At 40.6% G+C, this 24,514-nt stretch overlaps 1 protein-coding gene and 2 long non-coding RNA genes across 3 annotated transcripts in view; all 3 read left to right on the top strand.

Moving 5' to 3' along the window:
- Positions 1–24,514, top strand: part of LOC127689387 (uncharacterized) — a 488,686-nt gene that overhangs the window by 347,714 nt on the left and 116,458 nt on the right. The window lies entirely within an intron of this gene.
- LOC127689394 (uncharacterized) overlaps positions 1–24,514 on the top strand; it is a 126,157-nt gene that overhangs the window by 65,660 nt on the left and 35,983 nt on the right. The window lies entirely within an intron of this gene.
- LOC127689395 (uncharacterized) overlaps positions 1–24,514 on the top strand; it is a 107,208-nt gene that overhangs the window by 65,340 nt on the left and 17,354 nt on the right. Inside the window, exons 2-3 of the long non-coding RNA XR_007978904.1 lie at positions 9,957–10,114; positions 11,029–11,184. This is a non-coding gene — a long non-coding RNA (uncharacterized LOC127689395). The remainder of the gene's footprint in view (positions 1–9,956; positions 10,115–11,028; positions 11,185–24,514) is intronic.

The raw sequence follows: 24,514 nt of genomic DNA on the forward strand, positions 1-24,514 counted from the left end.
ATAGTTTGAAGAGTATTGGTGTTAACTCTTCTTTGAAGGTCTGGTAGAATTCTGCACTGAAGCCATCTGGTCCTGTGCTTTTTTTGGTTGGAAGACTTTCTATGACTCCTTCTATTTCTTTAGGCATTATGGGACTGTTTAGATGGTCTAGTTGGTCCTGATTTAATTTTGGTATTTGGTATCTGTCAAAGAAATTGTCCATTTCCTCCAGATTCTCCAGTTGTGTTGAGTATAGGCTCTTGTAGTAGGATCTGATGATTTTTTGGATTTCCTCAGTTTCCGTTGTTATATCTCCCTTTTCATTTCTAAGTTTGTTAATTTGGATACTTTCTCTGTGCCCTTTGATTAGTCTGGCTAAGGGTTTATCTATCTTGTTGATTTTCTCAAAGAACCAGCTCCTGGTATTGTTGATTTTTTGTATGGTTCTCTTTGTTTCTACTTGATTGATTTCGGCCCTGAGTTTGATGATTTCCTGCCTTCTACTCCTCCTGGGCGAAATAGCTTCTTTTTGTTCTAGGGCTTTCAGGTGTGTCATTAAGCTGGTAATGTATGCTCTCTCCATTTTCTTTTTGGAGGCACTCAGGGCTATGAGTTTTCCTCTTAGCACTGCTTTCATTGTGTCCCATAGATTTGGGTATGTTGTGTTTTCATTTTCATTGTGTTCTAAAAAGTCTTTAATATCTTTTTTTATTTCTTCCTTCACCAAGGTATCATTGAGTAGAGTATTGTTCAGTTTCCACGTGTATGTGGGCTTTCTGTTGTTTCTGTTGCTATTGAAGACCACTTTTACTCCATAGTGATCAGATAGGAGGCATGGGATTAGTTCGATCTTCTTATATTTGTTGAGGTCTGTCTTGTGACCAATTATATGGTCGATTTTGGAGAAGGTACCATGAGGTGCTGAGAAAAAGGTATATTCTTTTGTTTTAGGATAGAATGTTCTATATATATCTGTTAAATCTAATTGGTCCAAAGTTTCAATTAGTTTCATTGTGTCCCTGTTTAGTTTCTGTTTTCCTGATCGGTCCATTGAGGAAAGTGCAGTGTTGAAGTCACCCACAATTATTGTGTTAGGTGCAATGTGTGCTTTTAGTTTTAATAAAGTTTCTTTTACGAAAGAGGGTGCCCTTGCATTTGGGGCATAGATGTTCAGGATTGACAGTTCTTCTTTTTGTATTTTTCCTTTGACCAGCAAGAAGTGTCCCTCAGGGTCTCTTTTGATGACTTTGGGTTGAAAGTCAATTTTATCTGATATTAAAATGGCTACTCCAGCTTGTTTCCTGAGACCATTTGCTTGTAAAATTGTCTTCCAGCCTTTTACTCTAAGGCAGTGTTTGTCTTTGACCCTGAGGTGTGTTTCCTGTAAGCAGCAAAATGTAGGGTCCTGTTTACCTATCCATTCAGTTAGTCTGTGTCTTTTTATTGGGGCATTAAGTCCATTGATGTTAAGAGATATTAAGGAATAGTGATTGTTACTTCCTATCATTTTTGACGTTATTTTTTAAATTTGAATGCTTAACTTCTTTTGGGTTTGATGAAAGATTACTATCTTGCTTTTTCCAGGGTGAAGTTTCCCTCCTTGTATTGGTGTTGTCCTCCTATTATCCTTTTTAGGGCTGGGTTTGTGGATAGATATTGGGTAAACTTGGTTTTGTCATGAAATATCTTAGTTTCTCCATCTATGGTGATTGAGAGTTTTGCTGGATATAGTAGTTTTGGTTGGCATTTGTGTTCTCTTAGAGTCTGCATGAGATCTGCCCAGGACCTTCTAGCCTTCATAGTCTCAGGTGAAAAGTCTGCTGTGATTCTGATAGGTCTTCCTTTATATGTTACTTGGCCTTTTTCTCTTACTGCCTTTAGTATTCTTTCTTTGTTTAGAACATTTGGTGTTTTGATTATTATGTGACGGGAAGTATTTCTGTTCTGGTCCAGTCTGTTTGGAGTTCTGTAGGCTTCTTGTATATTCATGGGCATCTCTCTCTTTAGGTTAGGGAAGTTTTCTTCCATAATTTTATTGAAGATGCTTGCTGGCCCTTTAAGTTGTAAATCTTCACTCTCATCTATGCCTATAATCCTTAGGTTTGGTCTTCTCATTGTGTCCTGGATTTACTGGATATTTTGGGTTACAAGCTTTTTGCATTTTGCATTTTCTTTAACTGTTGAGTCCATGGTTTCTATGGAATCTTCAGCATCTGAGATTCTTTCTTCTATTTCTTGTATTCTGTTGTTGATATTTGCATCTCTGTCCCCTGATTTCTTCCCAAGGCTTTCTATCTCCAAAGTTGTCTCCCTTTGAGTTTTCTTAGTTGTTTCTACTTCTGATTTTAGATCCTGGATGGTTTTGCTTAGCTCCTTCACTTGCATGTTTGTGTTTTCCTGTAATTCTTTAAGAGATTTTTGTGTTTCGTCTTTCATGACCTCAGCCTGTTGACCAAAGTTCTCCTGTATTTCTTTAAGAGATTTTTGTGTTTCGTCTTTCATGACCTCAGCCTGTTGACCAAAGTTCTCCTGTATTTCTTTAAGTGTTTTTTGCATTTCCTCCTTGTTGGCTTTTGTATTCTCCTGGATTTCTTTCAATGATTTTTGTGTTTCCCTTGCAAGGGCTTCTAACTTTTGATCCATTTTCTCCTGAATTTCTTTATGTATGTCCTTCATGTGTTCCTGTACCAGCATCATGACCAGTGATTTTAAATCCAAATCTTGTTTTACTGGTGTGATGGGGTATCCAGGACATGTTGGTAGAGGAGAATTGGGTTCAGATGTTGCCATATTGCCTTGATTTCTGTTAGTGACGTTCCTGCGTTTGCCTTTTGCCATCTAGTTCTCACTGGTGTTAGTTTATCTTGTCAGTGCTGGACTCACCAGTGCAAGCTGCCCCTTCCCAGTTGGCCTCTGGTGCACAGCTTACCTCCTGCACTGCTTGTAGACAGTGTGCTGCTGCCCAGGCTGTTCCGATCCCAAAGCAGGCACCCGAAGGCTCCCGCTGGGGCCTGCTGGATTCACTGGAGCACACTGACTTCTCCCAGCTGGCCGCCTGGAAGCCCAGCTAGCCACTTGCAGGACTTGGAGATGTGATGCTGCCGCCCAGACTGATCTGGATCCGGAAGCGGAGAGAGTAGAGCTGAGGGCTTCTGCCTGAAGCCTTGCCCCAGATTGTGTCTGTGGACCAGATGGAGCCTGTGTGCACCCCCAGGGAGTGCTGATGGTGTATGCTACTGTGACCTCTCCTGTGTTCTGCTCACTCAGCTGGGCAGCCGATCCGCCAACCGGGCTGTCGCACACAAGGTTAGCCTGGCCGCCCAGTCCCTGAGTCCAGGCAAAAGCCTGGGAGGCCAAGGTCCGAGCAAAGTTCCCCTAGGGCTATGACTGTTAATTGGGTCTGCCAGGTGACTAGGATGGCAGGCGTGCGCGCCCGCGCTCCCTGAAAATGCCGGGAGAGTCTGCTTTGCTAACAATCACCTGGGCGGGTTGACTCACAGATGGCCCACCACGCCGCCCAGATCTTGGGGTCAGTCCTGTGCCTTTTGGGGCCTGGACCCCCGCTTTGTTAGCCTTAGGCTATGCCTGTTACAGGTCTGCCCGCCAGAGCTCTCTGTCGTCCTGCAGGCAAAATGGCTGTGGCGCGCGTGCAGGCCTGGGCAAAAAACCTCCTGGCTGGGTTGGCGCCCCGATGGCCCCCCGACCTGCCCAGGGCCTGGGTGCAGGCCAACGCCCGTCGGGCTCAGACCACCGCGGTGTTGGCCTCGGATTATGTTTGTGTACCTCAGTCTGTCCGATCCCCAGAGTCCGGAACCAAGATGGATGCACCTCTCCTGACTGGTGGGAGGCCGAGTTCTGAAGTGGCCTCCGTGCAGGAAAGGCGCCGCACAACTGCAGCTGCTTGCTGCCCGGCTGGTCAGCGAAGGTCAGTGGTCGTAGGTGCAGGGCCTAACTGGTCCCTGTGACGCCTTGGTTCCACTGCTGATGGCCCTTCAGCTGGAGCAGCCACTGCTGCCGCTGCCGCCCCCGCCGCCGCCCCAGTTCGCCTTTTTCTAATATGTGAATCTTTTGTCTAATCTTGGATTCTGTGCCTGACATTGGATGCCATTTGTAACCATGGGCTTTTCCATTCTTGTCCAGTTCCAGAAACCTTTCCAGGACCAGGGCCTTCTCCTTTATTCTTCTTGGTAATGATTTGATATGTGAATTGCATCTTGTGTATCCAGAGCTTTTGGGCTAATATTCTCTTATCAGTGACTGCATTCCATGTGTGTTCTTTTGTGATTGGGTTACTTCAGTTAGGATATTTTCCAGTTCCAACCATGTGCCTAAGAATTTCATGAGTTCATTGTTTTTAATAGCTGAGTAGTATTCCATTGTGTAAATATACCACATTTTCTGTATCCATTCCTCCATTGAGGGACATCTGGGTTCTTTCCATCTTCTGGCTATTATAAATAAGTCTGCTATGAACACAGTGGAACATGTGTCCTTATTGCATGCCAGGGAATCCTCTGGGTATATGCCCAGGAGTGGTATGACAGGGTCCTCCGGAAGTGTCATGCCAAGTTTTCTGAGGAACCGCCAGACTGATTTCCAGAGTGGTTTTACCAGGGTGCAATCCCACCAGCAGTGGAGGACTGTTCCTCTTTCTCCACATGCCATTATTTCTAATAAACACATAATGGCAGAATCAGCCCACTTGTCGAATAAACAGAGAAGTCATTTTGAAATCATCCTTAATAAGTTCCGCAGTTTCTATATGGAAAACAACATTTTTGCATATTTATAGTTAGTTACTATATTAAGAGATTCTTGAAAATTTTATTATTTCATAAGTATTTTATACGATTCTGATTTTATCCTGATTCACAAGGATTTTTAACCACTTTACTTATATCTTCTGACTTATATCCTGTCTTTCCTGAATTATTTGCATCAGTGTAAACTGTAAGTGCTCCAGAAATTGGAATCATTTTTATTATACAAGCAAAAATCCAATTAGTTTTTTTGTTTTGTTTTGTTTTTTGTTTTTATTTTATTTTTTTACGAATTGAAGCCACTTGCTTTTTGGGTATTTGTTGTTAATTTCTTCTAAAAATTATTGCAGGCTCTTTGCCAAAGTTCATCTTGTGAGCATAGTAAGGCAGTCTCAATATTGGTAAAAGTTCCCACAATTCAGGTGGATCCATTCCAGAGAGTTGACAAAGTCACAATTTTCCCTTTAGAATGAATTCAGAAATCTTTTCTATATAGTTTTTTAATTTTTTACTCTGTTTGTGTACTAAAAATATCTATTCTAAGATTAAAATCTTCTCCCTGTGTAAGAATTCCTGTGGGAGAATGAGTAGAAGGGAAGACAGCCAGGATTCAGGTGATCTTGTGGATAACGATCTAGATGTGTGTTTTATAGTTTCTTCTCTGTCAGAGCCAAATCTTTTCCAGCCTCAGCTCATAATTTTCGTGGACTATTTAAGTCTTTATCACCTTTTAAGGGATGAAATAACATACTTTATGAGTTTACAAATGCAAATAGGCCAGACTTTTTCAATGCAACTCTTACATAATTGGTTCATAATTGTTCCTGATCTGTGTTGTTTATTATAATAAAAGAGCCTTTTATTAGACATGATGGGGAAATCTAGACATAATATTTCTGTACACTGTGTAAAGTTTACCCTTGTGCAATTCAAATGCAGATTTCTCTGCCCTCATATCTTGTTTCAATCATGACACAGCACAAAAGTGCTTATAATAAGAATGTCCTGTGTCAACTTTCTGTAAACAATTCTTACCATTTATTCTCTGCCCGACAATAAATGATGATCACCCAATGGCTGGACAGAATAGAGAATAGTGGGACCTGAGCTATTGAGGTGTAGATTTAAAGAAATACTGATTTTTCTGTGTGATTATTGAGAAATAGCATAAAATAAGTAATACAGCCACTGGATTAATTCACAGATGTTATTTATATTAAAGATAATTAATGTACACAAGAGAATGGGAATTATTATTGCACAACCCATACAACATGACATTAGTCATGCCGCCTCAAACTCCTAAGAGGTAGAGCGAGGCGAGGGTATGTTTATGTTGACATGCAGCCCTATCTGATTAAGGCCTGGTTACCTGAATAGTCTGGGTTCTCTTACACCAACAGTGAAGGCTTTAATTTTTATATTATCAGGTTGCACATTAATTAATTAATTGCATCAGGATTTTTTGTTTACTTTTTATACTATATAAACAAGGTATATTATAATGTAAAATACACATGAGAGCCTTCTACCCCTTAAGAGAAGCTTGTCTTCAGGTTCTTTTTTACAAGCTTAGAGTAAATTGATTGAGGAGAAATGTGCTGTTACAGGAGATGGTGTCACTTGAGGATGTCACTGTGAAGTTCACCTGGGAGGAGTGGCAAAATCTCAATAATGCTCAGAAGATGCTATACAGGAATGTGATGCTGGAGACATATAGTACCCTGCTGTTACTGGGTAAGTCTCAGGAGCAAGCACCTTCCCTGCAGTAAATATATGGGCACTTGTAAGGTTGAGGGCTAAGGTTCTAGCCACTGTATGATTATTCACTGCTCTCTAGTGAAAGGTCCACATTTGTATTTTTGTTGCCTAGATCATAAAATCCTGGATTTATCTTTCTTCAAAGAACCTTATTAGCAAAATGTTTCCAAGTCCTATATTATTTCCTATTAACAGTGCAATGCATCCCTAAACCTGAGTTGATCTTCAAATTGGATGAGGGAGAGGAGCCATGGACAGCAGAAAACCTGCAAACAAGACTCTGCCAGGTTGGTTGTTGGTCCATGTGGATGGGAGACCTTGTATAACAAAAGTTGGCCATATCTTCAGTTTGTCCCCCAGTTCCATATCTGAGGGCTCAAACGTGTTTGTTATGTAGTCTGCATGGACAGTTCTCTTGCATATGTTCCTGTATTTCAATTTGATGAAATAGTTGAGACCCTCCCCCAACCCCCTATCTAACCTCTGACTTCTGTAATTTGATGTTTTTCTGGTACTTCTTCTTTTTCACAGTTTCAATTGCCTCTTGCACTCCAGGCTCATGGGGATTTTGTTTTCAGACAGATTTCATGTGCTTGTTTTTGTTTTAGCACATTCTCATGACCCAGATTGCAAGTACTGGTTCTTATATATATTTAATATAAATGAAAATGTAAAAGTAGCTAGGTGGTGATGGTACACAGCTTTAATTACAGTGCTTGGGAGGCAGAGTCAGGCAGATTTCTGAGTTCAAGGCCAGCTGGTCTACAGAGTGAGTTCCAGGACAGCCAGGGCTACACAGTGAAACCTTGTCTCAGTGAGGTAACCCAGTCTCAAAAGATCAATCTTGGTATGCACTCACTAATAAGTGGATATTAGCCTGGAAAGCTGGAATACCCAAAACATAATCCACACATCAAATGAGGTACAAGAAGAACAGAGGAGTGGCCCCTGGCTCTGGAAAGTCACAGTGTAGCAGTATAGGGCAAAACCAGAACAGGGAAGTGGGAAGGGGTGGGTGGGAGAGTAGGGGGAGGGAAGGGGGCTTATGTGGCTTTTGTGGAGTGGGGGACCAGAAAAGGGGAAATCATTTGAAATGTAAATAAAAAATATATCAAATGAAATAAAAAATATTGAAAAAAATAAAAAATGTAAAAGTAATGTCCTTACTTCATGGAATTAATTTCAACAAAAACAAATAAGTTTATTTATACTGAGGAGTCACAAACAAGTAAATGTAATGTTGAACCAGAGTATAATGAGTAACAGATAGTGTTTAAAGGTTTAGAGTATTTCACTTACGAAGTTGAGATAATACAGAAACAGATTTAGAAGTTAGACTATGAGCTATGGTGTAAGACATCATAATGAAAACCCATAGGAAGGGGTGTTTTTATTTGAGAAAGAAATCAAGAGCTTTTTTGTTACATGGAGAAATGAGACTGGTTTTTCCTTTCCTTTCCTTTCCTTTCCTTTCCTTTCCTTTCCTTTCCTTTCCTTTCCTTTCCTTTTTGTTTTTTGTTTTTTGGTTTTTCGAGGCAGGGTTTCTTTGTGTAGCCCTGGCTGTCATAGAACTCACTCTGTAGGCAAGGCTGGCCTCCAACTCAGAAATTCACCTGCCTCTGCCTCCCAAGTGCTGGGATTAAAGGCATGGGCCACCACTGCCCAGCTTTTTTTTTTCTTTTAATTTTTTATATGTGACTTCCATTGGCCTTTTTTCCCCCTAAATTCTTTGTTTACATTCCAAATGCTTTCCCCTTTCCTGGTTCCCCACTCCCCATATGTCCCATAAGCCCTCTTATCTTCACCCATTCTCCAATCACCTCCCTCCTTTTCTCTGTCCTGGTATTCCCCTACAATTCTGGATCAAGAAGAACTCTCAATCCTGAACATCTATGCTCCAAATGCAAGGGCACCCTCTTTCATAAAAGAAACTTTACTAAATCTCAAAGCACACATTGCACGTAACACAATAATTGTGGGTGACTTCAACACTCCACTCTCCTCAATGGATCGATCAGGAAAACAGAAACTAAACAGGGACACAATGAAACTAATTGAAGCTTTGGACCAACTAGATTTAACAGATATATATATATATATATATATATATATATATATATATATATATATATATATATATATAAAACATTTCATCCTAAAACAAAAGAACATACCTTTTTCTCAGCACCTCATGGGACCTTCTCCAAAATCGATCATAAAATTGGTCACAAGACAAGCCTCAACAATTTTTTTATTATATGTAAGTACACTATAGCTGTCTTCAGACAACCTACAAGAGGGCATCAGATCTCATTACAGGTGGTTATGTGCCACCATGTAGTTTCTGGGATTTGCACTCAGGACTTTCAGAAAAGCAGTCAGTGCTCTTAACTAGTGAGCCATCTCTCCAGCCCCAAAAGACAGGTTTTCAAGTAGAAGAACTCAAGCTGCTGCTTCTTCTTCTTCTTCTTCTTCTTCTTCTTCTTCTTCTTCTTCTCTTCTTCTTCTTCTTCTTCTTCTTCTTCTTTTTGGATGATGGCTGTAATTTAAATGTAGCACTTGTTTAATTTTTCTTCTCTCATTCTAAAGCAACAAAGACAAAGAGGAATTATAGAAGCCACTTTTTATGAAACTAAGAGAAGTCAAGTCTCTGAACTCTGCCAACATCCTTGTGAATTGACGAATTACTAGATGCTGGTGTATGCATCACCACTTTGGAGGCAAATGCTAGGGCTTATCATTATCACAAGTAGCCACATATTTTAAAGATGTACAGCATACATGTTTTTCCAGAGTGGTAAACAGGAGTTTACTTGTATTTGTTTTGGTTCCAAAAAGAACAGGATATGTTGTTCAATTGAGCCCTCAAACTGGAATGTTTTGGGTGGAAGTAGAAAGGAAGAAATTTCAGGTTTGAAATACTCACAGTCTGTTGTCATTTGTAATAACTCTAAGCATACAAGATGCAAATTTGTGGCCATAATGGAAGCTTCAAGTTAGGAAGAAGCTTATCAGAGTTTGCTCATAATCTACAAAGAGGATGTCCTAGAAAGTATTGCCTTTTAGAGGAGAATAAAGAGAATGATAGAAAGAAAGGTCATCACTATCATATATTAAAGTATACATGTAACTCGAACCTTGTAAGAAATGTAACCATTCTCTGAGTGGAAAACTATAACTAGCAATTGGTAGATATTTTAACAAAATACTTCTTCACAAAAATAAAATGAAGCAATGCATTACTAATACATTAATACTAGGAAACTTAACACTGTACTTCAGTATTTTAAATTAAAGGAGTGAACTAAAGTTTATAAGCTAATACTTACTATGATTTTAATAACAGTATGTGTTAGTAGGCTAGAAATTTTTTCATAAACATGAGAGTCCCATTAGAAACTCTTAAAAATAACTCATAGAAAGTTCTTTTGTTTGTTTGTTTGTTTGTATTTTTAGTCTTCTGCGGTGTTGATGCCATAATTGAGACTAAATAGAAGAATCAAGAGAGACATTTGTGGCAAGTTACCTCCAATGGCCACAATAAAGCAAATGAGGAAGCAGAGGGATTAGAAAACACTTTTTATTTATACTCCATGAATATTTCAAGTTCTGTTGTAAGTAATAGAAACTGTTCAGGAGTGAAGCATGAGGAGTTGAATGGATATATGAATACACATCTCTCTTTGGAGCCTCATGGATTGTGTGCAGGAGAGCAATACAATTGCTGTTGTGTAGTAGGGAAATCCATTGGATGTCCTTAGCAGGTGGGTCAGCATTCCAAGATTCAACCTGGACAGCAGGATTTTCAATATATCAGAGAAGGGAATGATACAAATGAGGGAAAACTACTGAAAAAAGTTCATGTTTGTAAAGTGATTTGACATCAGATGGTTTCACATGCTACTGAATACTATGTACTGACAAATGTATACAACAGGTTTGTCCCAAGAGGGCACCCCTGCCTCATTTTCTAAAGTGAATGCTACTCTGGGTATTAATTCCAGAGGAATGATCATAGAAATTGAGTTTGGACCCACAGAATGAACTTGGAGTTCAATAGACAATTATTATCCAAAAACAGGGTAGTTCATTTCATGAAAATTTATTAGTATCATAAGTGGATATTCATTTATTAATTTTTTGGAAATAAGATTTCTCTGTGTAGCTCTCAGTAGTACTAGAACTCACTGTGTATATCAGGCTGGCCTTGAAATCAGAGGTATGCTAGTTGTGCCTGGCAATAAAAGGATTTTTTTAAAGATTATACAAAGTGCAAATTATTATTTTTGTATGCAATTTATTCAAGAGCTTCTTTAACTTACAGTTCAGTTACTGCCAGAGCATGCATGGTGGTACACACCTTTAATCCAACACTCAGGAGGCAGAGGTTGGTAGATCTCTGTGGCGGTAAAACCATTTTGATACATTCAGTGAGTTTTAGGATAGCCAGGGCTATGTAGAGAGACCCTGTCTCAAGCAAACAGATAAAAATAAAACTTAATTACCATTTTATTAACATCATATTCAGGCCTACAGTCATCTCAAGTTCCACTTGAGCTGTATCCTGGTTTCCAAGATTATTCCCATGGCTCCTTCTACAGCCCAACCTGCAAAAGGCATTTGGTTCCCTTCAGGCCAAATGATAACAGAAGAGGAAGAAAGAATGCACAAATAGAGGCTACAGGTACAGTTTCTTTATAAGACAGTCCTCAAAATGACACTTCATTACTTTATTTGTTAGGAGTAAATTATTAAGAGCCAGGCCTGGTGGTGCACACCTTTAATATCAGCACTTGAGAGGTTGAAGACAAGTGGATCCCCTATAAGTATGAGGCCCTTAGGTCTTTCACTCTATAAACAGAAACATTTTCATTGAGATTATAGTGAATATTTAGTTTATGGTGAAAATTTCATCTTAATAATGTGTAATGTATCATCAACTCTGGGCAGGGACTGTTTAAATATATTTAGTTTTTGTTTGACTCCTGAGTATGTCTCCCACCTCCTCCCTACTGTCCCCCCCTTTTGAGACAGGGGTTTTTCTGTTTAGTTCTGGCTGTCCTGGCATTCACTCTGTTGACTAGACTGGCTTCAAATGCCTGTTTCTGCCTCTGGAGTGCTGGGATTAAAGGCATGTGCCACCACATTCAGTTTGAATTTTTTTATTCAATTGATGATTTAAAAAAATCATTTCAATTTTAGTAAGTAATTTGTTTTCATTTCAAATTCCAGTTATTTCTAAACATTATTGGCAACATGCAACATAACTTTTGTCTTTTGTCAATCCACATAGTTTCTTGTGGCTTCCTCCTATTACAATGGAGATCCAAAATGGTTGGTTCTTGGTAGTATTCTGTCTAAGCTCCACCCTACATTTACCTGGCAACAGCCAGTATGCCCCGCCCCATAGACCTGGCCCACTATAAAAGGGGCTACTTGCCCCTCCTCCTCTCTCTCTCTTTGCTCTCTTTCATCCCACTCTCACCTCTCTGCCCCTTGGGCTCTCCTCCCCTCCCACCTCTCTGCACATGGTCATGGCTGGCCTCTAACTCCCAACCTCTGCCCTGAATAAACTCCATTCTATACCATGCCTGTGTGCGTGTGGTCCCTCAGGGGGAAGAGGTGCTTGGACAGGGGCCCACCTGGGTACCCCTTCCCCTACACCACAGAGCCACACTCCTTTAACCCCTATTCTCTCTTTTTAAGCCCCTTTCATTGGTGCATTGACCTTTCAGTTCTGTTTCAAAATGAACTTGAAAATTACTGTGTGCTGTAACCAGACTGGTGACTACTCTACAACAGATATCACAGAGATTTTCTATGGCTCCATGTCGCCCACAGTGATATTTGGTCTGATTATAGGATGAACACACAGGAGCTCCTTCTCAGGTTCAATACTACTTGGGACACTTGGGGGTTCACATGAGAGAAAGGTGAAGGAATTTCACATTGCAGTTATTAGATAGGCACCTGTTCTGAACAATGAAGTCCACTATTCCTGATATTTCCTGATAGTGGACCTTGGTGAAAATGTCCTTTTTTACTTACAGTAGTTTCCCAGAGGCTCCTGGTTAATGTAGTCCTTAACATACAAGGCATGCCCACACAGGTTCAGGTAAACAGCTCTGACATTTGGCTGATGGGCTTGTCTGTCCTGAGCTCTCTTGGCAACTACTGCTTAGAAAGTGGCCTCCTCTGTCTGTGCTGATGCCCTCACCTGAGCTGTGAGTTTCCTGCAAGGATTCTGAAGGCAGGTGGGAAAAATGAGAAGAGGAGAGTGGTTGTGGAATTTTCAGAAGCTGGACCCGTGCCCTCTACCTCAGTGGAAACAGAAACATAAGTGGGTCTTGGAGGAGGCAGGCAGACCTCAGAGGCTATGGGGAAGGAAGGTGACTATGATATTCATCATTCCCAGTGGGAACAGTTGGCCTGGACAGGGCTTTAATGGTCCCTTTATCCGAAGACTGTGCTAGGAATGTTTGCATCTGTGATTCCAACTGTCCAAAAAAGCTGTTACAGAAAGAAGCTCTGCCAAGGAGGAGAGAGTCCAAGATGGTGACTTGGGGGGTGAGGGCTGTGTCTGTGGATTGTCAGGACTGGGAAGCCTCCAATGTGAGCTCACATTCTAGCTCTTAGTAATGAAGAATCTTGTTAACTGCTTAGCATCCCTTTTGGGGGAGGAGTTGGGGTGGGGAAAGACCAACAATTTGAGACCAGACTACAAAACTGGGAATTTTCACTAGGGTGACCCATAAATCACAAACAGAGAGCCTGGGAAAATTCTGCCTGGTCTGTCCGTTGCATTCTTCTCTGTGCCAAGCTTGGGGCTGCCATAGCCCCCCACCCAGATTCCCCCCATCAGTTCCATGTAGTCCCTAGCCTCAGCCTGGGGCCACCCTAGGCCCTGGGCGATCAGCTGGATCAGCTCCAGCCTCTAGCCCTCAGCCTGGTGAACTAACTGGCTGCAGCCTTTAGGCCCAGCCTGATGAACTAACTAACTCATTACTCAGAGTGTCTTTCCTTGTCAAAAGTATCTATTGTCTCTCTGAGTAAAAAGTACCTACTGCCTCCTGAATCACACACAGATGAGCTAAAAATGTTGTTTTGGTCAAAGACTCCCTAGGTGGGGTCTGCAACACAAAAGCAGTTCTTCACAATCTTCCCTTGCTATCCAGGTAGCCTGGGTAGAGACAGCCTGTCTGTCAAGAGTTAAGGGCAGAACTGGATTAACTTGTCTGCTGCAGATGTCTGTGCGGTTCTGGCAATTGAACCTTGGTCCTCTGGAAGAACAGCTGTTGCTGCTATCTGCTGAGTATCTCTGTAGCCTCATGTGAGCTTTTTTAGAACAACATTATTAACAGAATTTTCATGTGGAAACAGGTGGTGGCTTCTCTGTCATGGCAGTGGATTTGGTGGTTTACACCTGTACCTCAGCTTCATTAGAAAGATGAAAAAATTGCTCCGACGGAATTAAGAGACTTGCTGAGGCTAGCATGATATGTGGGTGCCAGGGACATACTACTTTTAATTATTTGCACAGTTAAGGAAAATCAGTGTTTGTTTACTTTCTTTCTTTTTTTTTTTTTTTGCTGAGAAAATGATCAATTTGTATTTTTTTGTTTACATTTTCAAATGATTTCCCCTTTCCTAGCCCCCCACTCCCAAAAAGTCCCGTAAGCCCCCTTCTCTCCCTCTGTCCTCCCACCCACCCCTTCCCACTTCCCCGTTCTGGTTTTGCTGAATACTGCTTCATTGAGCCTTTCCAGAACAAGGGGCCATTCTTCCTTTCTTCTTGTACCTCATTTGATGTGTAGATTATGTTTTGGGAAATCCAGGTTTCTAGGTTAATATCCACTTATTAGTGAGTGCATACCATGATTCATCTTTTGAGTCTGGGTTACCTCACTTAGTATGATGTTCTCTAGGTCCATCCATTTGCCTAAGAATTTCATGAATTCATTGATTCTAATGGCTGAATAGTACTCCATTGTGTAGATATACCATATTTTTTGCATCCACTCTTCTGTTGAGGGATACGTGGGTTCCTTCCAGCACCTGGCAATTATAAATAGGGCTGCTATGAACATAGTAGAGCATGTATCCTTATTACATGGTGGGGAATCCTCTGGGTATATGCCCAGGAGTGGTATAGCAGGATCTTCTGGAAGTGAGGTGCCCAGTTTTCGGAGGAACCGCCAGACTGATTTCCAGAGTGGTTGTACCAATTTGCAACCCCACCAGCAGTGGAGGAGTGTTCCTCTTTCTCCGCACCCTCTCCAACACCTGCTATCTTCGGAATTTTTAATCTTAGCCATTCTGACTGGTGTAAGGTGAAATCTCAGGGTTGTTTTGATTTGCATTTCCCTAATGACCAATGAAGTTGAGCATTTTTTAAGATGCTTCTCCGCCATCCGATGTTCTTCAGGTGAGAATTCTTTGTTTAACTCTGTACCCCATTTTTTAATAGGGTTGTTTGGTTTTCTGGAGTCTAACTTCTTGAGTTCTTTATATGTATTGGATATTAGCCCTCTATCTGATGTAGGATTGGTGAAGATCTTCTCCCAATTTGTTGGTTGCCGATTTGTCCTCTTGATGGTGTCCTTTGCCTTACAGAAACTTTGTAATTTTATGAGGTCCCATTTGTCAATTCTTGCTCTTAGAGCATACGCTATTGGTGTTCTGTTCAGAAACTTTCTCCCTGTACCGATGTCCTCAAGGGTCTTCCCCAGTTTCTTTTCTATTAACTTCAGAGTGTCAGGCTTTATGTGGAGGTCCTTGATCCATTTGGATTTGAGCTTAGTACAAGGAGACAAGGATGGATCAATTCACATTCTTCTGCATGCTGACCTCCAGTTGAACCAGCACCATTTGTTGAAAAGGCTATCTTTTTTCCATTGGATGTTTTCAGCCTCTTTGTCGAGGATCAAGTGGCTATAGGTGTATGGGTTCATTTCTGGATCTTCAATCCTGTTCCATTGATCTTCCTGCCTGTCACTGTACCAATACCATGCAGTTTTTAACACTATTGCTCTGTAGTATTGCTTGAGGTCAGGGATACTGATTCCCCCAGAATTTCTTTTGTTGCTGAGAATAGTTTTAGCTATCCTGGGTTTTTTGATATTCCAGATGAATTTGATAATTGCTCTTTCTAACTCTGTGAAGAATTGAGTTGGGATTTTGATGGGTATTGCATTGAATCTGTATAGTGCTTTTAGCAAAATGGCCATTTTAACTATATTGATTCTACCCATCCATGAGCATGGGAGGTTTTCACATTTTTTTGAGGTCTTCTTCCATTTCCTTCTTCAGAGTCTTGAAGTTCTTGTCATACAGATCTTTCACATGTTTGGTAAGAGTCACCCCAAGATACTTTATACTATTAGTGGCTATTGTGAAGGGGGTCATTTCCCTAATTTCTTTCTCAGCCTGCTTATCCTTTGAGTATAGGAAGGCTACTGATTTGCTTGAGTTGATTTTATAACCTGCCACTTTGCTGAAGTTGTTATCAGCTGTAGGAGTTCTCTAGTGGAGTTTTTTGGGTCACTTAGGTAGACTATCATGTCATCTGCAAATAATGATAGTTTGACTTCTTCCTTTCCAATTTGTATCCCTTTGACCTCCTTATGTTGTCGAATTGCCTGAGCTAGTACCTCAAGTACAATATTGAAAAGATAAGGAGAAAGGGGGGCAGCCCTGTCTAGTCCCTGATTTTAGTGGGATTGCTTCAAGTTTCTCTCCATTTAGTTTGATGCTGGCTACCGGTTTGCTGTATATTGCTTTTACTATGTTTAGGTATGGGCCTTGAATTCCTGTTCTTTCCAAGACTTTAAGCATGAAAGGATGCTGAATTTTGTCAAATGCTTTTTCAGCATCCAATGAAATGACCATGTGGTTTTTTTCTTTGAGTTTGTTTATGTAGTGGATTGCATTGGTGGATTTCCGTATATTGAACCAACCCTGCATTCCCGGGATAAAGCCTACTTGATCATGGTGGATGATCGTTTTGATGTGTTCTTGGATTCGGTTGGCAAGAATTTTATTGAGTATTTTTGCATCGATGTTCATAAGGGAAATTGGTCTGAAGTTCTCTTTCTTTGTTGGATCTTTGTGTGGCTTTGGTATCAGCGTAATTGTGGCTTCATAGAAGGAATTGGGTAGTGTTCCTTCTGTTTCTATTTTGTGGAATAATTTGAAGAGTATTGGTGTTAACTCATCTTTGACGGTCTGATAGAATTCTGCACTGAAACCATCTGGTCCTGTGTTGTTTTTTTTTTTGGTTGGAAGACTTTCTATGACTCCTTCAATTTCTTTAGGCATTATGGGACTGTTTAGATGATCTATGTGGTCCTGATTTAATTTTGGTATTTGGTATCTGTCAAGGAAATTGTCCATTTCCTCCAGGTTCTCCAGTTGTGTTGAGTACAGGCTCTTGTAGTAGGATCTGATGATTTTTTGGATTTCCTCAGTTTCTGTTGTTATATCTCCCTTTTCATTTCTAAGTTTGTTAATTTGGATACTTTCTCTGTGCCCTTTGGTCAGTCTGGCTAAAGGTTTGTCTATCTTGTTGATTTTCTCAAAGAACCAGCTCCTGGTTTTGTTGATTCTTTGTATGGTTCTCTTTGTTTCTACTTGATTGATTTCAGCCCTGAGTTTGATGATTTCCTGCCTTCTACTCCTCCTGGGTGAAATACCTTCTTTTTGTTCCAGGGCTTTCAGGTGTGTCATTAAGCTGGTAATGTATGCTCTCTCCATTTTCTTTTTGGAGGCACTCAGGGCTATGAGTTTTCCTCTTAGCACTGCTTTCATTGTGTCCCATAGATTTGGGTATGTTGTGTCTTCATTTTCATTGTGTTCTAAAAAGTCTTTAATTTCTTTCTTTATTTCTTCCTTGACCAAGTTATCATTGAATAGCATATTGTTCAATTTCCATGTGTATGTGGGTTTTCTGTTGTTTTTGTTGCTATTGAAGACCACTTTTACTCCATAGTGATCTGATAGGAGGCATGGGATTAGTTCGATCTTCTTATATTTGTTGAGGTCTGTCTTGTGACCAATTATATGGTCGATTTTGGAGAAGGTACCATGAGGTGCTGAGAAAAAGGTATATTCTTTTGCTTTAGGATAGAATGTTCTATATATATATGTTAAATCTAAGTGGTCCAAAGCTTCAATTAATTTCATTATGTCCCTGTTTAGTTTCTGTTTTCCTGATCGGTCCATTGAGGAAAGTGCAGTGTTGAAGTCACCCACAATTATTGTGTTAGGTGCAATGTGTGCTTTGAGCTTTAATAAAGTTTCTTTTATGAATGAGGGTGCCCTTGCATTTGGAGCATAGATGTTCAGGATTGAGAGTTCTTCTTGTTGTATTTTTCCTTTGACCAGCAAGAAGTGTCCCTCAGGGCCTCTTTTGATGACTTTGGGTTGAAAGTCAATTTTATCTGATATTAAAATGGCTACTCCAGCTTGTTTCTTGAGACCATTTGCTTGTAAAATTGTCTTCCAGCCTTTTACTCTAAGGTAGTGTTTGTCTTTGACCCTTAGGTGTGTTTCCTGTAAGCAGCAAAATGTAGGGTCCTGTTTACGTATCCAGTCAGTTAGTCTATGTCTTTTTATTGGGGCATTGAGTCCATTGATGTTAAGAGATATTAAGGAATAGTGATTGTTACTTCCTGTCATTTTTGACGTTATTTTTTAAATTTGATTGGTTAACTTCTTTTGGGTTTGATGAAAGGTTACTATCTTGCTTTTTCCAGAGTGAAGTTTCCCTCCCTGTATTGGTGTTTTCCTCCTATTATCCTTTGTAGGGCTGGGTTTGTGGATAGATATTGGGTAAACTTGGTTTTGTCATGGAATATCTTAGTTTCTCCATCTATGGTGAGTGAGAGTTTTGCTGGATATATTAGTTTTGGCTGGCATTTGTGTTCTCTTAGAGTCTGCATGAGATCAGCCCAGGACCTTCTAGCCTTCATAGTCTCAGGTGAAAAGTCTGCTGTGATTCTGATAGGTCTTCCTTTATAGGTTACTTGGCCTTTTTCTCTTACTGCCTTTAATATTCTTTGTTTGTTTAGTACATTTGGTGTTTTGATTATTATGTGACGGGAAGTATTTCTGTTCTGGTCCAGTCTGTTTGGAGTTCTGTAGGCTTCTTGTATATTCATGGGCATCTCTCTCTTTAGGTTAGGGAAGTTTTCTTCCATAATTTTATTGAAGATATTTGCTGGCCCTTTAAGCTGTAAATCTTCACTCTCATCTATGCCTATAATCCTTAGGTTTGGTCTTCTCATTGTGTCCTGGATTTCCTGGATATTTTGGGTTACAAGCTTTTTGCTTTTTGCATTTTCTTTAAGTGTTGAGTCCATGGTTTCTATGGTATCTTCAGCGTCTGAAATTCTTTCTTCTATCTCTTGTATTCTGTTGTTGATATTTGCATCTATGTCCACTGATTTCTTCCCAAGGCTTTCTATCTCCAAAGTTGTCTCCCTTTGAGTTTTCTTAGTTGTTTCTACTTTTGATTTTAGATCCTGGATGGTTTTGCTTAGCTCCTTCACTTGTTTGTTTGTGCTTTCCTGTAATTCTTTAAGAGATTTTTGTGTTTCCTCTTTCATGACCTCAGCCTGTTGACCAAAGTTCTCCTGTATTTCTTTAAGTGATTTTTGTGTTTCCTCATTATTGGCTTTTGTATTCTCCTAGATTTCTTTCAATGATTTTTGTGTTTCCCTTGCAAGGGCTTCTAACTTTTGATCCATTTTCTCCTGAATTTCTTTAAGTATGTCCTTCATGTGTTCCTGTACCAGCATCATGACCAGTGATTTTAAATCCAAATCTTGTTTTACTGGTGTGATGGGGTATCCAGGACATGTTGGTAGAGGAGAATTGGGTTCAGATGCTGCCATATTGCCTTGATTTCTGTTAGTGATGTTCCTGTGTCTGCCTTTTGCCATCTAGTTCTCACTGGTGTTAGTTGGTGTTGTCAATGCTGGACTCACCAGTGCAAGCTGCCCCTTCCCAGGTGGCCTCTGGTGCACAGCTTACCTCCTGCACTGCCTGGAGACAGGGTGTTGTTGTCCAGGCTGTTCAGACCCCGAAGCAGACACCTGAAGGCTCCTGCTGGGGCCCACTGGATTCACTGGAGCACACAGACTTCTCCCTGCTGGCGGCCTATAAGTCCCACTTGCCTCTTTCAGGACTTGGAAATGTGGTGTTGCTGCTCAGGCTGATCTGGATCTGGAAGTGTAGAGGTCCGAGGCCTACCACCAGAGGGCTCAGGACTGAAGCCTAAGCTCTGTGCCACAGGGAAGGAGCCTGTTTACTTTCTTTTTTTTTTTTTTTTTTTTTTTTATGTGAACACATACATTAGTTTTATTAAAGCTACTTGAATTGGTTCTTTTTTTTTTGTTTGTTTTTTTGTTTTTTTGTCTTTTTTTTTTATTTGATATAATTTATTTACATTTCAAATGATTTCCCCTTTTCTAGCCCCCCCCTCCCCGAAAGTCCCGTAAGCCCCCTTCTCTTCCCCTGTCCTCCCTCCCACCCCTTCCCAGTTCCCCGTTCTGGTTTTGCCAAATACTGTTTCACTGAGTCTTTCCAGAACCAGGGACCACTCCTCCTTTCTTCTTGTATCTCATTTGATGTGTGGATTATGTTTGGGGTATTCCAGTTTTCTAGGTTAATAACCACTTATTAGTGAGTGCATACCATGATTCACCTTTTGAGTCTGGGTTACCTCACTTAGTATGATGTTCTCTAGCTCCATCCATTTGCCTAAGAATTTCATGAATTCATTGTTTCTAATGGCTGAATAGTACTCCATTGTGTAGATATACCACATTTTTTGTATCCACTCTTCTGTTGAGGGATACCTGGGTTCTTTCCAGCATCTGGCAATTATAAATAGGGCTGCTATGAACATAGTAGAGCATGTATCCTTATTACATGGTGGGGAATCCTCTGGGTATATGCCCAGGAGTGGTATAGCAGGATCTTCTGGAAGTGAGGTGCCCAGTTTTCGGAGGAACCGCCAGACTGCTTTCCAGAGTGGTTGTACCAATTTGCAACCCCACCAGCAGTGGAGGAGTGTTCCTCTTTCTCCGCACCCTCTCCAACACCTGCTGTCTCCTGAATTTTTAATCTTAGCCATTCTGACTGGTGTAAGATGAAATCTTAGGGTTGTTTTGATTTGCATTTCCCTAATGACTAATGAAGTGGAGCATTTTTTAAGATGCTTCTCCGCCATCCGAAGTTCTTCAGGTGAGAATTCTTTGTTTAACTCTGTACCCCATTTTTTAATAGGGTTGTTCGGTTTTCTGGAGTCTAACTTCTTGAGTTCTTTATATATATTGGATATTAGCCCTCTATCTGATGTAGGATTGGTGAAGATCTTTTCCCAATTTGTTGGTTGCCGATCTGTCCTCTTGATGGTGTCCTTTGCCTTACAGAAACTCTGTAACCTTATGAGGTCCCATTTGTCAATTCTTGCTCTTAGAGCATACGCTATGGTATTGGTACAGTGACAGGCAGAAGGATCAATGGAACAGGATTGAAGATCCAGAAATGAACCCACACACCTATGGCCACTTGATCCTCGACAAAGAGGCTGAAAACATCCAATGGAAAAAAGATAGCCTTTTCAACAAATGGTGCTGGTTCAACTGGAGGTCAGCATGCAGAAGAATGCGAATTGATCCATCCTTGTCTCCTTGTACTAAGCTCAAATCCAAATGGATCAAGGACCTCCACATAAAGCCAGACACTCTGAAGCTAATAGAAAAGAAACTGGGGAAGACCCTTGAGGACATCGGTACAGGGAGAAAGTTTCTGAACAGAACGCCTGTTTACTTTCTAATACAGACTTTTAGTTACCATGTAATGTCTTCAGCTTTGTGTGGTTTTGCGGTTTGTGTTGAAACCCAGAATCCGAGTGTGATCTGCAAATGTTTTCCCAAGCATCAAGGTGCTCACATTTCAAACAGTTCCCAAACACCTTTTCCTGAGCATCCTACACTTGCTATCAATACAGTCTGTACATTTTGTGACCTTGAAGGTATAAAACAGAAGTGTTTTGCTTAATGCTAGCATTTTTTAAACCAAAATTCATAAGGTAGGAAGGAAAATAATAGGAGTCTGTCCCTGTTATAAAATGAAGAAATCAGATTGCACTGATCATTGAGGCTGATAACTTCTGGGGCTTCAGTCTGACGTCCAGTGGTTGCTCCTGAGTCTTTTCAAGGCTCTATTTCCATCAAGGTGGTACCAAGGTTCTTCACAACATAGCTGTGTCCAGTAGGTAAATGCCAGTCAAGAAATTCTTTTCAAGTTTAGGTTATCTTCATATTTGCTGAGTTCCTATTGGTCAAATTAATCTAATGGCAAACTCCATCTTATTTATGGGAACTAAACAAGGGTTTGGATACATGGAGAAGCCCCATTTGGAAACATTACTGTAATGATGTCCTATATCAAATGTGCATTACTTAAATTGTTTTTCTGTATAAGCATGCGCAAAAAAACCTTTTAATCTGCACATTTCCCATGAAAATAAACTATATATTAGAAGTTGTTTTATAGAGGAAGTATTTATTTGGAGCCCTTAGGGTGCATTAATAGAATATTTCATCTAACAGGTGATTTTAGTGTTTATGGTGAGAAAATATAATGACTCTGGTTTAATTAGTATCTTTAAAAGTGAATGTTAATTGTTACCAAATTGCATATTAATTATAGATATATATTTTCATTAACTGAGCCATGAGTAATGACTGTGAATGTATTATGGGTTCATTGTCAGTGTGTCTTTGTTGCGCTCTTTTGTAGATGTGTCTTTTTTGTTTCTTTTTTAAAAAAATTTATTTTACTTGAATTGTTGTTTTGACTGCATGTACGTCTATGTGAGGGTGCCAGATCCCCAGGAACTGAAGTTACAGAGAGTTGTGACCAACTAGGGGTGCTGGGAATTGAACATGTGTCCTTTGGAAGAGCAGCCATGCTCTTTATCTTTGAGCTATTTCTCTAGCCCCCCAGGGACTGTTTTCTTATGTTTTATTTCCTCCTCCTCCTCCTCCTCCTCCTCCTCCTCCTCCTCCTCCTCCTCCTCTTCTTCTTCTTCTTCTTCTTCTCCTTCTCCTTCTCCTTCTCCTTCTCCTTCTCCTTCTCCTTCTCCTTCTCCTTCTCCTTCTCCTCCTCCTCCTCCTCCTCCTCCTCCTCCTCCTCCTCTTCCTCCTCCTCCTCCTCCTCCTCCTTCTCCTCCTCCTCCTCCTCCTTTTCCTTCTCCTTCTCCTCCTCCTCTTCTTCCTCCTCCTCCTCCTCCTCCTCCTCTTCCTCCTCCTCCTTCTCCTTCTTCTTCTCCTCCTCCTCCTCCCTCCTCCTTCTTCCTCCTCCTCCTTCTTCTTTTCTTTTTCAGCTAATTGGACTGTGTTTTGAGTGAGAATCTCAGACCAAGCCATGAATATCCTCTCACTCTCAGGACTCTATCCGTTTCTTCTCTCACGTGTATCCCAGTATCCTCTTCGTGTTTCCAAGGGTAAAAGCAAACCCAGGAACTTACAAGCATCATGAATGACTATGTGATGAGTTATTTATTCCCTACTTTATGATATGTTGTTGTTTTCTTTGTATTCATGGTCTGACCATCAGTCAGAAATGCCTAAATTTACAGAAAGAAGTATATTTTAATTCCCGTTAATAGTAATATAGCAATATTTAATAAACTATAGTTTTCCTTACTGCTACAAATTATTAATTTCTCCCATATTTCAAATTTCTTTGGCAATCATCATTTCCACCATGGGGCTTTGCCCCTTAAGGAACTGGATGAAATCATGATTAACTTGGTTCTAAGTACCTGTTACTCCTGCCCTCCATACACATCCAGTGCATAGTGCATAGTGAAGAGGCTGGCAAGGGCATACATGGTGGACATTTGTAGAAGGCAAGGTGCTGGGATGCGGGGTGCCCTGTGCACACTGATTTGGGCATTTATTCCCATTAGGCACCTGTGCCAGGTCTTTGTTAAAAGTCTAGTCCAGGTCCATGCTCCATGTATCTTCGTTCTGCTTTCTGGCTCTTGCAAGTCTCTTAGTTGATATTCCCTTTCTCTAGCAAATGCCTAAGTTTGCACTTGGCCATCTTCTTTCACTTATGTCAGCCTAATACTCAGAGGCCTCCGTTCCATTTCCTCTGTGTGTTCGTGCTTGTTGGGACTCCAGCCAAGGGTCTCACGAGCATAAAGCGTTTCTCTGTTACTGAACCACACCCTGCACTGTCCTCTGTGTATTAGGCATACCCTATTACCTACTACACCCTGCACTGTCCCCTTTCTACCCCCCTCCTCCTTCCTGATCTTTCTTTTTTTCTAATTGTGGTGTTTAGTACAGGAACGGGTGCCGGAGTAAGTTCTTTAAAAAGTACATACTTAGAGTTCACCAAAATCCATTACCCAGCAGTCTCCCACATCAGTTGCCTTGTTTCATGGAGTCTAACTAGGTCAATCCCACTTCCCTCAGTAAGGAGAACATCTTTTGTAGCTTGTGTCCTTTTACTAAACACTCTGTTGAATCCTTGCAGGGAAGCAATTATATTTCCTGCTCAGCAAATCCTACCCATTTATTTATTTTCCCTAATTGATACTTGAAATTTTAGCATCCTTTCTGAATTTTAACTTCTGATTGTAGAAAGCAAGCAGAGAGAAAGATTCAGAAAGGGCTAGAGAATATAATGCACAAGGATATGGTCCAGTGATCTATTTCCTCTAACTGGGTGAGAATTGCTGAAGTTTTCCTCACTTCTAAAAATAGTGTCACCAGCTTGGAACCAAGCATCTCAGTCTCGACTCTGCAGAGGATCATTCATATTAAAACCTTGGATCAGAGCCATCCTTAACATAGTTTATGACCTTTGGATCTGTGTTAGGGATTCTTTGCTGGCTGGCTTCTCTACAGTGATCTAGTGGTTGGAGTAGGTCATTGAAAGCAGAGCAGGGTGATATCCAAGAGCTCAAGGTTGCTGCAGTGGTCTATGAT

This window comes from Apodemus sylvaticus, chromosome 7, assembly GCF_947179515.1.
Source record: "Apodemus sylvaticus chromosome 7, mApoSyl1.1, whole genome shotgun sequence".
In the NCBI taxonomy this organism is placed as follows: domain Eukaryota; kingdom Metazoa; phylum Chordata; class Mammalia; order Rodentia; family Muridae; genus Apodemus; species Apodemus sylvaticus.